Source organism: Henckelia pumila, chromosome 2, assembly GCF_033568475.1.
Source record: "Henckelia pumila isolate YLH828 chromosome 2, ASM3356847v2, whole genome shotgun sequence".
Classification (NCBI taxonomy): Eukaryota; Viridiplantae; Streptophyta; class Magnoliopsida; order Lamiales; family Gesneriaceae; genus Henckelia; species Henckelia pumila.
In genome coordinates, this window is record NC_133121.1 from 107211882 (window position 1) to 107229018 (window position 17137).

The 17137-nt window shown below is 37.4% G+C and overlaps 1 long non-coding RNA gene across 1 annotated transcript; it reads left to right on the plus strand.

Annotated features, from left to right (window-relative positions):
* The first annotated feature begins 1366 nt into the window (after nt 1-1366).
* Nucleotides 1367-9983, plus strand: LOC140884147 (uncharacterized). Its single transcript, XR_012150567.1, has 5 exons — nt 1367-1493; nt 1862-1924; nt 2014-2056; nt 9169-9363; nt 9906-9983. It is a non-coding gene; the product is annotated as an uncharacterized lncRNA (long non-coding RNA).
* The last annotated feature ends 7154 nt before the right edge of the window (nt 9984-17137 follow it).

Here is a 17137-nt window from a genome sequence, read left to right on the forward strand (position 1 = left end):
TTTCCATCGTAAACCTCTTTCATTCTCTCCTGACTTACCCCACCAAAACGAATTCATCATTCGCTCTAATTCATCACAAAGATTGATAGGAAGGGCAAAAACACTCATCACATAAGACGGGATGGCTTAAACTACCGCTTTTAACAGGATTTCTTTTCCTGCTCGAGACAAAAATTAATTTCTCCACCCATTCATCCTTCCCCAAGCCTTTTCCTTAATGAAATCAAAGACTTCACATTTGTTTCTACCAATGAGAGATGGGAGACCCAAATACTTACCATGGTTGGTAGTATAATTTACTCCAAGAACCTCACATAAAGTGTTCTTCAGTTCATTTGAAACATTGGCACTGAACGAGATAGAATATTTGTCAAAGTTCACTTTTTGTCCTTAAGCTGCCTCGTATTTGTTTAGACAATCAATAATACAAGAGCTCTCTTCCAGATTGGCCCTGAAAAAAAGATAACTATCGTCTGCGAAAAATAAGCCGGAGCCGATCTCGCCACCTTGATGCCATGTAAATTCCTTCTTTGAACAGCCATTTGCAGAATTGAAGTTAGTCCCTCAGCACAAATGAAACAAATACGGTGAAAGAGGATCACCTTGACGAAGTCCTCGCTGAGGAATGATGGGGCCAATCTCATAACCATTATTGATCACTTTATAACTTACAGATGTAATACAAAGCATCATCAAATCAACCCACTTGTGGTGAAATCCAAATTGGAGCATCATAGCTTTTAAAAATGCCCATTCAACTCTATCATAGGCTTTAGACATGTCAATTTTGAGAGCTGCTTCCCCACATTTTCCTTGTCGCTTGCATTTAAGATAATGCCCAATCTCAAAGGCAATAAGAACGTTATCAGTAATACATCTCCCGGGAGTAAATGCACTTTGAGATTCAGAGATAATCGAGTCCAGTACCTTCTTCATTCTGTTGGCTAGTACTTTAGAAACAATTTTGTAAATAACATTACAAAGCGAGATAGGACGAAAATCTGCCAAAGTTTCTGGTTGTTTAAGCTTGGGAATCAAGACTATAGAAGTATCATTCAAATGCTCTAGAAAGAAACAGTGATTTAAAAAACTTAAACATGCCCTAGAAACATGTTGTAACGCCCCGAATTATTTAATTTTGATCCGAAAATATTTAATTTGAGAGTATTTAGAGTTTTATAATATTCTTAAATTATTTAGGATTGAAATTGAATAAATTGGGAATTTGAGGACTAAATTGCAATTATGGAACTCTTGAGGGGCTAAAGTGCAATTTATTATGAACTTATCAGAAATTGGACTCCTTACTCAGCTTTGCACGTGTATTCTTCAAATGTAATCAGAATTGTTTCACTTCCTTCAGCCAAGAAACGAGAAAGCAGAATTTCCAATTTAATTCTTGATCTTCAAAAGCTCATATCTTTTGATCCGTTGATCCGAATTCGATTCCGAAAGATGTTTTGGAATCCTCTCGACAAGACCTTCGATTTGATGTAAGTTTTTCTGTCTTTCATGTTGGTTTGAGAATTCGAAATGGACAGGGATCAGAAGTTGGAATGAATTTGATGGTTTTGATCTTCTAGCTTTGATGTTCTTGAAGTTTGGTTAAAGAGTGATGTGTATATCATGTCCTTATGATTTCCAGATATGTTTCGATTGATATATACTTGCGGATATGTTGAGTTGAGTTGTTGAACATCTGATATGAATGTTAGAAATGATTTAGAGTTGTTCGGGATCGCCGAAGTAATACCGAAATGCCGTCGAACTCTTGAATCGAAGTGATTTGCTATTGTTCTTGAAATCTGAAGTTGTTGAACTATTAGCTGATGATTCCTTGTTTGTTATGCTATGATTTCAGTGTGTAAACAGGACAAGTGAACTCGAGAACGTTGAATTCGAAACCGATAGAAGAACACACAAGGTTGGTTGAGTTTCCTTTGAAGTTCTTGTGGAAGGTTGAGTTGATATTGAACAGAATTTGAGTTGTGTTTGGTAATTGATCTTGGACAGAATTGGACAAGCTCAAAGACATCCTAGACATCACATTTGAAAGGTAAAAGTGGACTACTATTTGATTAGGATTACAACTCGAGATGGTTTGTATCGAGTTCCCACAATTCACATACTTGTTTGCTTAAGTGCTCTTATGTGTTTTACCTTGATTACTTGGATAAGTCTTTGATATAATGAATGCTTTGATTATGATATATGTTGCATTCATCTTGATGACTTATTCCTTGAATTTGAAATGAACGGACACGTTCGAATAGACGATTTGAGGGATTGTATATGTATGGCCTGGGTGGTTGTTTTAGCCTAGTGTCTGAACTACATATATAATGGTTTCAAAGTCTAGAGGAGCAAGATAGTAGCCCCACCTCGATAGGGTGTGTCGGTGGATTAGCTATGATATCTTCTTCTCGGGATCCCAGTCGATGAATGACGAAATGAACCTTGTTTTGAAAGCATGCATTGTATTTACTTCTATATCATGATTGTGATATTGATTATGCATGTTTAGTTGCTTTTACTGGGAAATCTATTTCTCACCGGAGTTATCCGGCTATTGTTTTGTTGTATGTGTCATTGCAATAGGAGGAAGTGGAACCGGGCAAAGGCGGACTTAAAGAACAAGGGATGAAATCGATATAGCGTGAGGATCCGAGTTAGGAGTTATGTGTGCTGTCATGAATTTTATTGAGTCTTAAACATGATCATGTTAGAAGATACTGGTACCAAGACTTGTAGATGATTGAGTTGTGGTTTTGTTGATGTTTATAGGATTGGAAATATGTTGTAAATCCTTGAATCAACATAAGGTGTCTTGAACTTGAGATATGATAATATTATTGCATGTTATGAGAATTATGATTATGTTGTAAAGCCTTGGAATGGTTTATTACTAGCATTAAAAGCATGTTAGAATGCATGGTAGTTGTTATGCTTGATTTCATCATGTCTAGACTTTGGTAGGACATGATCTTGAATCAATCATAGGCATGATCTCGTTTTTGACAGCAGCTGAGCCATTATTTTTTTTCTGTTGGTTTGGCTGGCGCACGGGCGAGCTCCTGCTCGCGCGCGCGCGAGCCAAGCCAGGGGACCTCGGTCCCATTGGCCGGCGCGCGCGCGAGGGGTGATGCCCGCGCGTGCGCAGTGCAACTTATTTAAAAAAAAAAAAAATTTATTCTTTTGTTTAGACTTTGATTATTGTCTAACATGGTTTAATAATGATTAATGAGATTAATGAGAGATTAGAACTCGGGTCATCACAACAGGTGGTATCAGAGCAAGAACATTCTGGACATAGATAGACAGTGAGTGGGGTAGATCGAGTCTTCTGCCTTACTTATTTATGTTTTTTTTTTATCATGCTATGATTTAATTACGTGATTGAATTACATGTTTTAAATTCTAGCATGATTTACTTTCATGTATTTTATTACAAGATGTTGTATTTATTTTATTTGAAAGTATGATTACGATGATTAAAGATGCATGCTTATTGGACTATCTGAACTGATAGAGGCATGTATCCTGATGAATTATGACATGCTACCTGATTATCTGAATTGATTGGAAGCATGTTTTATTTGAAGAGTATGATTATTTATTTAAGATTGAATCAGAACCGAGTCTTGATCAGAGGTAAGATGATCAGAGGAGGACTGAGATAATTTGATGATTTGGTATCCTAACCATTTTGATAATCAGATATGTCTCGAAGACCAGGCCGACCTCCTCTGAGACCCCATGTTCCTATTTCTCTACCAGAACAGACAGTTCATACTCCACCGATAGTTGTTACACCGATAGTGCCTCAAGCTACTGCCGTGCCGAGTAATGAACAGGGAAGTACGTCAAGAGATATGACTGATATGACAGCAACTCCTATGGAAATACTTCTGAAACGTTTCCAATCCTACAAGCCGCCTACTTTGAAAGGTACAGAAAATGCTGTTGAATGCGAGGGATGGCTTGATGATATGGAGATGCTATTTGATTCACTTGACTACGGGGATGAACGGAGAGTTAGATTGATTGGGCACCAGTTGCATGAAGTTGCGAAGAGCTGGTGGTTCACTACAAAAAGAGCTTTGGAGCGTAGAGGAACTGTATTGACTTGGAATGTCTTCAAAACTGAGTTCTACCAACGCTTCTTTCCTGTGTCTTACCGCAAGGATAAAGGGGCTGAGTTTGCAAATCTGAAACAGGGGAATTTGAATATTGAAGACTACGTTGCAAAATTCTCTACATTGCTACGTTTTGCTCCACATGTTGCTGACAGTGACGAGGCTATGGCTGATCAGTTTATCAATGGCCTGAGTCCGGATGTTTTTACACTGGTGAATACAAGGCGACCGAATACCTTTGCTGATGCCTTGAACAGTGCCAAGGGAGCGGAAGCTGGTTTGATACAGCAGCGAGGAGCTTCGTATACCGCACAACCTCCGAGACAGTCACAACCTGCAGCTCCAATTCCGCAACAGCAACCTTTTCGATTTGAAGGTGGTAGTAGCAGTGGAAAGAAAAGGTTTTTGCAAGCAAGTGGAAAACAGTTTAAGAAGTTTGGGAGCAGTTCTTTGAGTTCCAGTAGTACGAAGCAGAAGTCAGGAGTGTTCTGCAACAGTTGTGGTGGAAATCATCCAACCGATCAGTGCCGAGGTGTATCTGGGAGGTGCCATATATGCCAACAGACAGGTCATTTTGCAAGGGTGTGTCCTCAGAGAAATACTGGACAGGCAAGAGGTGCAGAGTCATCACGATCAGTGGCTCAACCTGGAAGACAGGCCTCTTCTGTTCATTCTTTCCAGCCAGCACATACACAGCAGCAGACTCGACCAGGTGGAAGTCAGGCAGGCAATCAGCCTCAGAGACAGCAGGCTCATGTCTTTGCTTTGACTGAGGAGCAGGCACAGGGAGCACCTGATGATGTGATTGCAGGTAACTGTTCTATTTCTGGTTATTCTGCTTATGTGTTGTTTGATACCGGTGCATCCCATACGTTTTTATCTGCCAAATTTGTTGCATTGCATTCTTTGCCTGTTGAGTCATTACCAGTTGTAGTATCTGTTTCTTCTCCTTTGGGGAGGGGTCTTATCTCGATTCAGATAGTAAAGAATTGTGTACTACAGTATGAGGGTAATGAGATTGAGATTGATTGTTTTGTACTTGGTATGTCTGATTTTGATTGTATTATTGGGATTGATATGCTGAATAAGTACAGAGCTACCGTCGATTGCTTTCAGAAGGTAGTGAGATTTAGACCTGAGATGGCTGGAGAATGGAAATTCTATGGTAAGGGTTCACGTGCTAAGATTCCTCTTATTTCTGTATTATCTATGACCCGACTTTTGCAGAAAGGAGCGGAGGGATTTCTTGTTTATGCAGTGGATTTGTTGAAAACTAGCCCGAACCTGGCTGACTTGCCAGTGGTTAGTGAATTTGCTGACGTCTTTCCGGATGAGATTCCAGGATTACCTCCGTATCGTGAGATTGACTTCAACATTGAACTGATGCCTGGAACTGCACCGATTTCGAAAGCACCGTATAGAATGGCACCAGTTGAGTTGAAAGAATTGAAAGAATAGTTAGAAGATTTACTGGCCAAGGGATACATTCGACCCAGTGTTTCTCCTTGGGGTGCTCCAGTTCTGTTTGTCAGAAAGAAAGACGGTTCAATGAGATTGTGTATTGATTACCGGCAACTGAACAAGGCTACGGTAAAGAACAAATACCCTTTGCCTCGTATTGATGATTTGTTTGATCAGTTGCAGGGTTCTTCTGTGTATTCCAAGATCGATCTGAGATCTGGATACCATCAGCTGAGAGTTAGGGATTCTGATATTCCTAAGACTGCGTTCAGAACCAGGTATGGCCATTATGAGTTTATAGTTATGCCGTTTGGTTTGACGAATGCTCCAGCTGTATTCATGGCTTTGATGAACCGTGTGTTTCAGAAGTATCTCGATGATTTTGTGATTATCTTTATTGATGATATTCTGATCTATTCCAAGAATCTGATTGATCATGCTGAACATCTGAGAACAGTTTTGAAAATCTTACGAGCCGAGAAATTGTATGCTAAACTTTTGAAATGTGAGTTTTGGCTGAAACAGGTTGTCTTTCTTGGACATATTATATCTGGAAATGGTATTTCTGTGGATCCAAGTAAAGTCGAAGCAGTGATCAATTGGGTTAGACCGACATCTGTTCCTGAGATCCAGAGTTTTATGGGATTGGCTGGGTATTATCGTCGATTTATCAAAGATTTTTCCAGTATTGCGAAGCCAATTACTCAGTTAACTCAGAAAAATGCTCCTTTTATCTGGTCTGAAGCTTGTGAATCTAGTTTTCTTGAGTTGAAGACACGACTGACCAGTGCACCAGTCTTGACGATTCCTTCAGATACTGGTGGTTTCACTGTTTACTGTGATGCATCTCATCGAGGATTAGGGTGTGTTTTGATGCAGCGAGGACATGTGATTGCTTATGCCTCAAGACAGTTGAAGCCTCACGAAACCAGATATCCGATTCATGATCTTGAATTGGCCGCCATTGTATTTGCTTTGAAAATTTGGCGACATTATCTGTACGGGGAGCAGTTTGAGATTTATTCTGATCACAAGAGTCTGAAGTATCTATTTTCACAGTCAGAATTGAATATGAGACAGCGGAGGTGGCTTGATTTGCTTAAAGACTTTGATTGTGAGATTAAGTACTATCCAGGGAAATCGAATGCGGCAGCAGATGCACTCAGTCGAAAGGTATGTTCTTTGTCCTTATCGACGATTGGTGTATCGAATTTGATTGAAGACTGTTGTCTGTCTGGGTTAGTATTTGATACGAATTATCAACCTCTTCGACTCTATCAAATGCAAGCTGAACCAGCTTTATTGGTAAGAATTCGAGATGCTCAGAAACTTGATCAGAATATACAGAATTCGATTGAGAAAGTCAGATCAGGGCATGTATCTGAATACCGGGTTCGAGATGATCTTCTTTATGTTCACAATCGCCTTGTAGTGCCTGATATTTCTGATGTGCGACAACAACTACTGACAGAGGCGCATTGTAGTCGTTATAGTATTCATCCTGGAGGTAGGAAGATGTATAATGATCTGAAGACTCGATACTGGTGGAAACCAATGAAGTCTGATATCACTGATTTTGTATCTCGGTGTCTGAACTGCCAACAAGTAAAGGCTGAAAGGAAGAAACCGCCTGGCTTGTTACAGAGTTTATCCGTGCCTGAATGGAAATGGGATCATATTTTCATGGATTTCGTGACGAGATTACCTCGATCTTCTAGAGGTTATGATGCTATATGGGTGATTATCGATAGATTGACGAAGTCTGCGAATTTTATACCTTATCGTATGACGTACAGACATGATCAGATGGCAGAAATTTATGTCCGTGAAGTTGTTAGATTGCATGGTGTGCCGAAGTCTATTGTATCAGATCGTGATCCTCGATTTACATCTCACTTCTGGCATAGTTTACAGAGTGCTTTGGGTACTCAACTTCGTTTGAGCACAGCTTATCATCCACAAACAGACGGGCAGTCTGAGCGTACCATTCAGACATTGGAGGATATGTTGAGAGCTGTAGTGCTTGATTTTGGCCCGAGTTGGCAAGATTCATTACCTCTTTGTGAATTCTCGTACAACAACAGCTACCAATCGAGTATTGGAATGGCTCCATTTGAAGCTTTATACGGAAGAAAATGTCGATCTCCTTTGTACTGGGATGATATTTCAGAAGTACCTGACACTGGCCCTGATATGATACGTGATCTGACTGATCAAGTGAAGCTTATTCAGACAAGAATGAAGACAGCTCAAGATAGACAAGCGAAATATGCTAATATTCGACGTCGACCTTTGTCTTTTGAACAGGGGGATCGAGTATTCCTGAAGATTTCTCCTTTCAGAGGTACAGTCAGATTTGGCAAGCGAGGGAAGTTGTCTCCACGCTACATTGGTCCGTATGAAATTCTGGAGAAAATAGGCAATCTTGCCTATCGATTAGCTCTTCCTCCATCGCTATCTGGAATACATGATGTCTTTCATGTATCGATGCTTCGAAAATACCTTGCTGATGAATCACATGTGCTTCAATCTGATGAGGCTGAATTTGACGAGACTTTGAGTTATTTTGAAAAGCCAATTCAGATTCTTGATCAAAAAGAGAAGCAACTACGAACGAAGACTATTCCACTTGTGAAAGTTCAGTGGAGTCGTCATGGTATTGAAGAAGCGACGTGGGAGACAGAATCAGATATGAGGCAACGATATCCAGAATTATTTCATTGATGTGAGTCTTCTTTAGTTTCTGTTATCTGATATTTGATGTATTATTGAGTGATCCTACTTAAGATTTCGAGGACGAAATCGTGTCTTAGTGGGGGAGAATTGTAACGCCCCGAATTATTTAATTTTGATCCGAGAATATTTAATTTGAGAGTATTTAGAGTTTTATAATATTCTTAAATTATTTAGGATTGAAATTGAATAAATTGGGAATTTGAGGACTAAATTGCAATTATGGAACTCTTGAGGGGCTAAAGTGCAATTTATTATGAACTTATCAGAAATTGGACTCCTTACTCAGCTTTGCACGTGTATTCTTCAAATGTAATCAGAATTGTTTCACTTCCTTCAGCCAAGAAACGAGAGAGCAGAATTTCCAATTTAATTCTTGATCTTCAAAAGCTCATATCTTTTGATCCGTTGATCCGAATTCGATTCCGAAAGATGTTTTGGAATCCTCTAGACAAGACCTTCGATTTGATGTAAGTTTTTCTGTCTTTCATGTTGGTTTGAGAATTCGAAATGGACAGGGATCAGAAGTTGGAATGAATTTGATGGTTTTGATCTTCTAGCTTTGATGTTCTTGAAGTTTGGTTAAAGAGTGATGTGTATATCATGTCCTTATGATTTCCAGATATGTTTCGATTGATATATACTTGCGGATATGTTGAGTTGAGTTGTTGAACATCTGATATGAATGTTAGAAATGATTTAGAGTTGTTCGGGATCGCCGAAGTAATACCGAAATGCCGTCGAACTCTTGAATCGAAGTGATTTGCTATTGTTCTTGAAATCTGAAGTTGTTGAACTATTAGCTGATGATTCCTTGTTTGTTATGCTATGATTTCAGTGTGTAAACAGGACAAGTGAACTCGAGAACGTTGAATTCGAAACCGATAGAAGAACACACAAGGTTGGTTGAGTTTCCTTTGAAGTTCTTGTGGAAGGTTGAGTTGATATTGAACAGAATTTGAGTTGTGTTTGGTAATTGATCTTGGACAGAATTGGACAAGCTCAAAGACATCCTAGACATCACATTTGAAAGGTAAAAGTGGACTACTATTTGATTAGGATTACAACTCGAGATGGTTTGTATCGAGTTCCCACAATTCACATACTTGTTTGCTTAAGTGCTCTTATGTGTTTTACCTTGATTACTTGGATAAGTCTTTGATATAATGAATGCTTTGATTATGATATATGTTGCATTCATCTTGATGACTTATTCCTTGAATTTGAAATGAACGGACACGTTCGAATAGACGATTTGAGGGATTGTATATGTATGGCCTGGGTGGTTGTTTTAGCCTAGTGTCTGAACTACATATATAATGGCTTCAAAGTCTAGAGGAGCAAGATAGTAGCCCCACCTCGATAGGGTGTGTCGGTGGATTAGCTATGATATCTTCTTCTCGGGATCCCAGTCGATGAATGACGAAATGAACCTTGTTTTGAAAGCATGCATTGTATTTACTTCTATATCATGATTGTGATATTGATTATGCATGTTTAGTTGCTTTTACTGGGAAATCTATTTCTCACCGGAGTTATCCGGCTATTGTTTTGTTGTATGTGTCATTGCAATAGGAGGAAGTGGAACCGGGCAAAGGCGGACTTAAAGAACAAGGGATGAAATCGATATAGCGTGAGGATCCGAGTTAGGAGTTATGTGTGCTGTCATGAAGTTTATTGAGTCTTAAACATGATCATGTTAGAAGATACTGGTACCAAGACTTGTAGATGATTGAGTTGTGGTTTTGTTGATGTTTATAGGATTGGAAATATGTTGTAAATCCTTGAATCAACATAAGGTGTCTTGAACTTGAGATATGATAATATTATTGCATGTTATGAGAATTATGATTATGTTGTAAAGCCTTGGAATGGTTTATTACTAGCATTAAAAGCATGTTAGAATGCATGGTAGTTGTTATGCTTGATTTCATCATGTCTAGACTTTGGTAGGACATGATCTTGAATCAATCATAGGCATGATCTCGTTTTTGACAGCAGCTGAGCCATTATTTTTTTTCTGTTGGTTTGGCTGGCGCACGGGCGAGCTCCCGCGCGCGAGCCAAGCCAGGGGACCTCGGTCCCATTGGCCGGCGCGCGCGCGAGGGGTGATGCCCGCGCGTGCGCAGTGCAACTTATTTAAAAAAAAAAAAAATTTATTCTTTTGTTTAGACTTTGATTATTGTCTAACATGGTTTAATAATGATTAATGAGATTAATGAGAGATTAGAACTCGGGTCATCACACATGTTCATCCATAATATCCCAAAATCTCTGGAAGAAACCCGGATTCATCCTATCCGGTCCGGGCGATTTATCGGGGTGCATCGAGAATAAAGCATCCTTTATTTCTTTTTCAACAAAAGGCCGCAGAAGGAACTGATTCTGATCATCACTAATACGACAAGGAATTTGAGAAGTGATATCATGATACACACTGCCCTTGGATGTATACATATCTTGAAAATAGTCATGAATTAATTCATGAAGACCTGCACCCCACATACATTGTTTCCCGGTTGGATCTTTAAGTTGTCTTATTGTATTCTTCCTTCTTCGGTTAGAAGCATAATTGTGGAACAGTTTTGTATTTGCATCCCCATCTCGAAGCCAATAAATCTTAGCTCGCTGTTTCCAAAACGCCTCTTCCTGGCTCAACAACATATCAAGATTTTTCTTCGTCTCAATAATTTGAGCATTGTAATTATCAGATCGCAATTGCTTCAGATGATTCAAATGATCCCGACATTGATTTATAACCTTTTTGAATCTCAGTCTCACCTTATCCCCCCATATCTGCAATTCACGTCCGCAAGTATCAATACGACGAAAAATTTCCACTCCCTCCTCTTTCTCCCATCCTAGCTTGACAATTTCCTTACAATCTGGTTCTAAAATCCAAGAGTTCTCAAATCTAAATCTTCGAAATCTATGCGGCTCAAAAAAAATAAGATTTAAAAATATAGCACTATGATCCGAATTGGTCACCGCAAGATTTTTTACTTCTGCATTTCCGAAAATATTGAGCCATAAATTATTAGCAAGGGCTCTGTCCAACCTTTCCTCCACAAAAAAAGGAGTTCCTCTACTCTTTTTCCAAGTAAACAAATGCCCTTTCATACCGAGACCAAACCACAATCAACAACTGTCTGCCGAAAACCATTAATAAGAGATAGGGATGTAAATGAACCGAACTGTTCGCGAGCTATTCGGATCTCGGCTCGTGAAAAAGCTCGTTCGGGCTTGTTCGTTAAGCTTATTGAGCCGAGCCCGAGCTTAATTTTGAGCTCGAAAATTTTAACGAGCCGAGCCTGAGCTTAAGGATGTTCGGCTCGTTAGCTCGCGAACATGTTCGTTAATAGGCTCGGAAGCTCGAGCTCGAGCTCGGCTCGTTTAGGTGGCTCGTTAGCTCGGGCTTGGGCTCGGCTCGTTTAATGGCTCGTTAGCTTGGCTCGTTTAATGGCTTGTTAGCTCGGCTCGTTTAGTGGCTCGTCAGATCGGGCTCGAGCTCGGCTCGTTTAGTGGCTTGCGAGCTCAGGCTTGGACTTGGGATTGGATCGTTTAGTGGCTCGTCAGCTTGAGCTCAGATTCTGGATCGGGCTCGACTCATTTTTTTGGCTTGTGAAAATATATTAATTTATATAGTTTATCGAACTCGGCTGGTTTAGTTATTTATATGCTCATTGAGTAAATTTAAATCTATAATATTTTAAAAATTAAATTAAATATTCCTAGAAAAAACTTGTTTTTTTTAAATAATAAAATTTTGATTTGTATTTGAAATTTATATCAAAGTATTGATATGATATAATAAATTTATTTGTTTTTAAAATATTATTGTAAAAATTATTAATATTGTTTTTACATATATATGCACACGAAAAATTTGTTTGAAATTATAAAATTGTGATAACATCATATCAAATTTTCAATTTTAAAACAAAAATTAGTATATTGTAATAAATAGAAAATTGCTGATAAGTGATAACATCTAATCAAATATGAAATAAAATTTTTATATTAGCATATATTTCATTTATATAAATGTTCACGATATGGAGACACAAAATTAACTGAAATAAAAAATTAGTTATAATATTCCATCAAATTTCAAATTGTGAAACCAAATTCATAATTTCATTACAGATAGAATTTATGGATATTTTCACATATATATGGATACAAAAAAGTTAAGTGTAATTAAAAAATAATGATAACATTTAATCAAATTTAAAATTTTTATAGAAAAAATAGATACATTATTATGCATCTATATCGTTTGTGAATATTTTTGCACACAAAAACTAGTTAAAATAAAAAATAGTGACAATATTATATCAAATTTTGAACCAAAAAACATATATTTGATTATGTTTATTTCTTTTATTGGTAATTACGTTTTAGTAATAATTATATATATATATATATATATATAAATTTGGTATCGTACGGACAACAATCTTAAGCACTTACATGGACAACAACTGATGTAACACTTTGTACATTCAATCAGTTATTGTTACATTAGTTGTTGACCAACTAGGTGTCTATGATTGTCAAGTAAAAGTTTAAGGTAGAACACAAAATATCTTAAATTTTAATATTAAATAATATTTTTTTTTATTTTAGATTATAATTTTATGACATACATCGGGTTATATTAACAAAATAATACAACCCTAATCAAATGGAAGGTATATAGGTTTATAATTTATATTGTATTTAGTAATTTTGTTTACAAAAATACATGCATGTATATAGCCATGAAAATACAAGAACAATTTTTTTCATTCATTTTATACATTTTTTTTTAATGATATTATTATCTATGTGAAGAAAAAATTAGGTATATATAATTGAGATGAAAAGATTATGATATAAATCATATCACACATTGGTATAATTAAATCATTATATATAATTAAAAGAATTTGTGGAATAATAATATCATTTCATTGGTATAGGTAATAAAAATAAGCTTATCAATTATCAAACAAATTATAAAACCAAATTTTATTATGATCAAAACTTAAAAGTTAAAACTATGAATTCACTCTTGTTAAATAATATGATGTTTATATGTGATCATTAGAATTATTATGTAGAATGATGTTTTAAAACTATGTCACCATATAGGTGTCCATAAATTTGTGGTAGGCTGAAGTTTTTGTTAAAATATTTTCAAAACTTAATTTAATATTTTCAAAAATTTAGTTGCAGACAACGACTTAATACATCATTTGCGAATGGAATAACTCTTCAAAAACAACAACTTATTTTCAGAAATTGTTTTTCATAATTATAATAATTACCGATACGTTAGATACATACAAAATTATAAACGTGTCGTAATTTAAAATTACCGATAATTATAACAACTAATTAAAATTACCGATATTTATAACAACTAATTAAAATTACAAACGTATTTTAAAAAATGGTTGTCACATTCAATTTTCTGCTTGCTTATATTACTTTGTGATACTAACTTTATTTTTTATATTGCATGATGATTTTTAATTTTTATTAGAGATGATGTTGCGAAGAATGTTAGTTGCAGGATGTATTTAATTTTTATTGGAGATGCAGTTTGCACTTTTCTAATGGTTTTACTAATTTGGGTTTTTTTATATATGTACAATGTAATGATGTTATATTGTTATTATGTATCGTTGTAGTGGACTGTTGCATATGACATACATTTGATAATTAATTTTATAGTTTTATTTATGTTTGTCATTTTTATTTTTTTAAGAAAAATTTAATTTTAGTTTATATAGAGATTTATATTTTGTATTTAAGCTTCACGAGCTCGAAAACGAGCTCGAGCCTGAGCCCAAGCCCACATAACGAGCCAAAATACGAGCTTGCTTAACGAGCCAGTTAAACGAGCCGACGAGCTTGAAAACGAGCTCGTTTAACGAGCCAAACTCGAGCCATAATACGAGCTTGCTTAACGAGCCAGTTAAACGAGCCAACGAGCTTGAAAACGAGCTCGTTTAACGAGCCAAACTCGAGCCAGGCTCGTTTCATATGATAAATGAGCCGAGCCCGAGCCCGAGCCGAGCCGAGCCCGAGCTTACAAATTCAATAAACGAGCCGAGCCGAGCTTTATTACAAAAGCTCGGCTGGAGCTCGAGCCGAGCCCGAGCCTCCACATATACCAAACGAGCCGAGCCCGAGCCTGATACTGTTCGGCTCGGCTCAGCTCGGCTCGGCTCGTTTACATCCCTAATAAGAGAAGAAGGATGTCTCAATCTACCTCGTTTTTCTGTTTGAGAAAGCAAATCATTAAAATCTCCAATACAACACCAGGGAAGAGAAGACCTTTTCGAAAGTGTACGCAGAAGCTCCCAAGAATGGCTCCTTCGATTCCTTTTCGGAAAACCATGTAGCAAGTCAATCTCCAATCTGCCCTACCCGAGATGGAAACAGAAATATCAATAAAATTATTAGAGTACGCCAGTAACTTAGCCTAAGTGATTTTATTTCCAAAAAAGAGCTATTCCACCCCCGTTATTAACTCGAGGAACCACAAATAAACCTTCATATCCCATCTTCACTTTAACACGCTCAACTTTTTTGTTTATCGATCTTTAATTCCATTAAGAACACAAACATGGGCTTAGTTTTGGACACAAGGTCCAAAAGCTCCTGAACTGTTCGTGGACTGCCCAGCCCACGACAGTTCCAGCTAAGTGTTGTCATAATGCCCGGCGGGCCTGGATTCCAGGGCCCGCCTCTAACAAGTTTTTTGGATCAATTTGGGATAAGTAAACCTGTGGGCTTTCAAGCCCAATAGAAGAAGTGGCCTGTATACTATCCTCCTCAATCCGCCTTTTCTTGGAGTCCACAACAATTAACAAATCTCTCACAGAAGCAACTTGTTTGTCCCCTCCATCTTCTACAGTAAGTTTTCCCTTACCACGCAAGTTATACTCCAGAACTCCCATACCTACTTGCTCCCCTTTGCCATCATTACTTTTTGGGAAATGATGATAATCAAATGGATAATTACCAAATATTGGGCCATGGGGCCCTTTCATCAGGAAGTCTTCCTCAGATTGCACAACTCCGGCTTTACCAGTCGGGATGTCGGAACGGAGCCATCTTTCACCGATTTCTAAACTTGGTTTTCTGATTGGTGCTCGCAGCCACACTCCAAATAGCTTTTCCACTAACTTATCTGGATAATCAAAGAATTTTTCACAGAACTTGTCTGTATGACCTATTAATCCGCAGAAGAAACAGAATGTAGGTAGCTTCTCGTACTTAAAATTCGCCCAGCTCCATGTCTCACCGTCTTTCTTAATTCTCATGCGTCTTTTGAGGGGTTTTCGAACGTCCAAGGAAACGCGAACCCTCATGAAAGAGCGCCAACCACCAGTAAAGTTATTGGGATCGCTATTGACAAAGCAACCAATGAAGTTTCCAATGTTGTGAGCAACCTTTTCAGACATGAATCCATTAGGAAGATCATAAACCTGGACCCATATATGGACCGAGAAAAGGGGAACTTGCTGGGGTTTCATTCCAAAGTCTAGTTCAGCCATAACCAGTAGATGTTGATCAAAAGTCCATGGCCCATCGTCTAGCACTCTTCGCATATCCAAATCATGAAAGAACTGAAACAAAAAAAAGAGTCGGGCCCAGACTCTTTATGCAAACTCCCTTGACAGGTCTCCAAACAGAAGCCATAGTATTTTTCATAGCTATAAAGTTTATAGGCCTGTCTGTCAAGAATCGACCCACAACACACCTGTGTAAGGCATCCCCAGTACTCTCAGCACTGACTTGTTCAAATTCTAGTGCCCCTCCTTCGTCTTCTTCTAATGAGAGTTTATGATATAAGTCTTCCACCTCCCTAGTAGTGTCGGCTGTTGACGCCATGAAATAGAAAAGATCTAAAATAGAAACAGAGAACTTGTAGCCAAATAAGAAAACCCTGTTAAAACCAACAGACCATCACGAACTTGTCATGAAGACAAGAGAAAAAACTTGCACGCCTCTTCCATAGTACATTTAAATCTTGTTTTCCCACAATAATTTCCAACCTATGTCAAAAAAAAATTCATAAGTAGCAGAAAATAAGTTTTTGTGAAAAGAGGATCAATGATTTATTTTGTACCATAAGTTTATTCTTTCTGCTTTGCTGCATTTTGGGTTCTGTAGCATTTCGGTTGTAAATGTTGATTGCAACTTAGGAAATCCTGTATTATTAATTAGAGGATGGCCCAAATTATTCATGAACCCAACAAAAGTAAATGATAAATATTTTAATGACAATACCATGATATATACTCATTTTAAGATTGCATAAGGCCACAATTGAGTTCTGAATACAATTTTCTTCAAGAAGTTTGTCCTTCATTTAGTGCCAGATCATCCCATAAGTTTATTGTGATAGTTTGGAGCCTGCAAGAAAAAATACTTATAAATAATTATTGAATGAGGTGATTATGTTCAATGAACTTACAGTGAGTTCATCAAAATTATTTCCCTTCTGTAACCAAAGGTGATCTTGTCTAGTTTTGTATAACGGGTGAGTTGTCGGACTTTTATCAAAATTCCAATAACATCTGCACAAAAGGGGATAGACTTTAAACAAAGTCATCATTTTCTCATAAATTTAAAACAACAGCTATAATGACATTTACCATGTTCATTATCAGTGGCTGGATTTGCTTTTATATAAGCAAATTCTTTGAAGTCAAAGTTCAAGCTGTCACATATCAACTGTGGTTGTGCCTCGCTTACGATTGTCCCTCTATGGAGCCGCAATTCAATTCTTTTATTCACATTTGGAT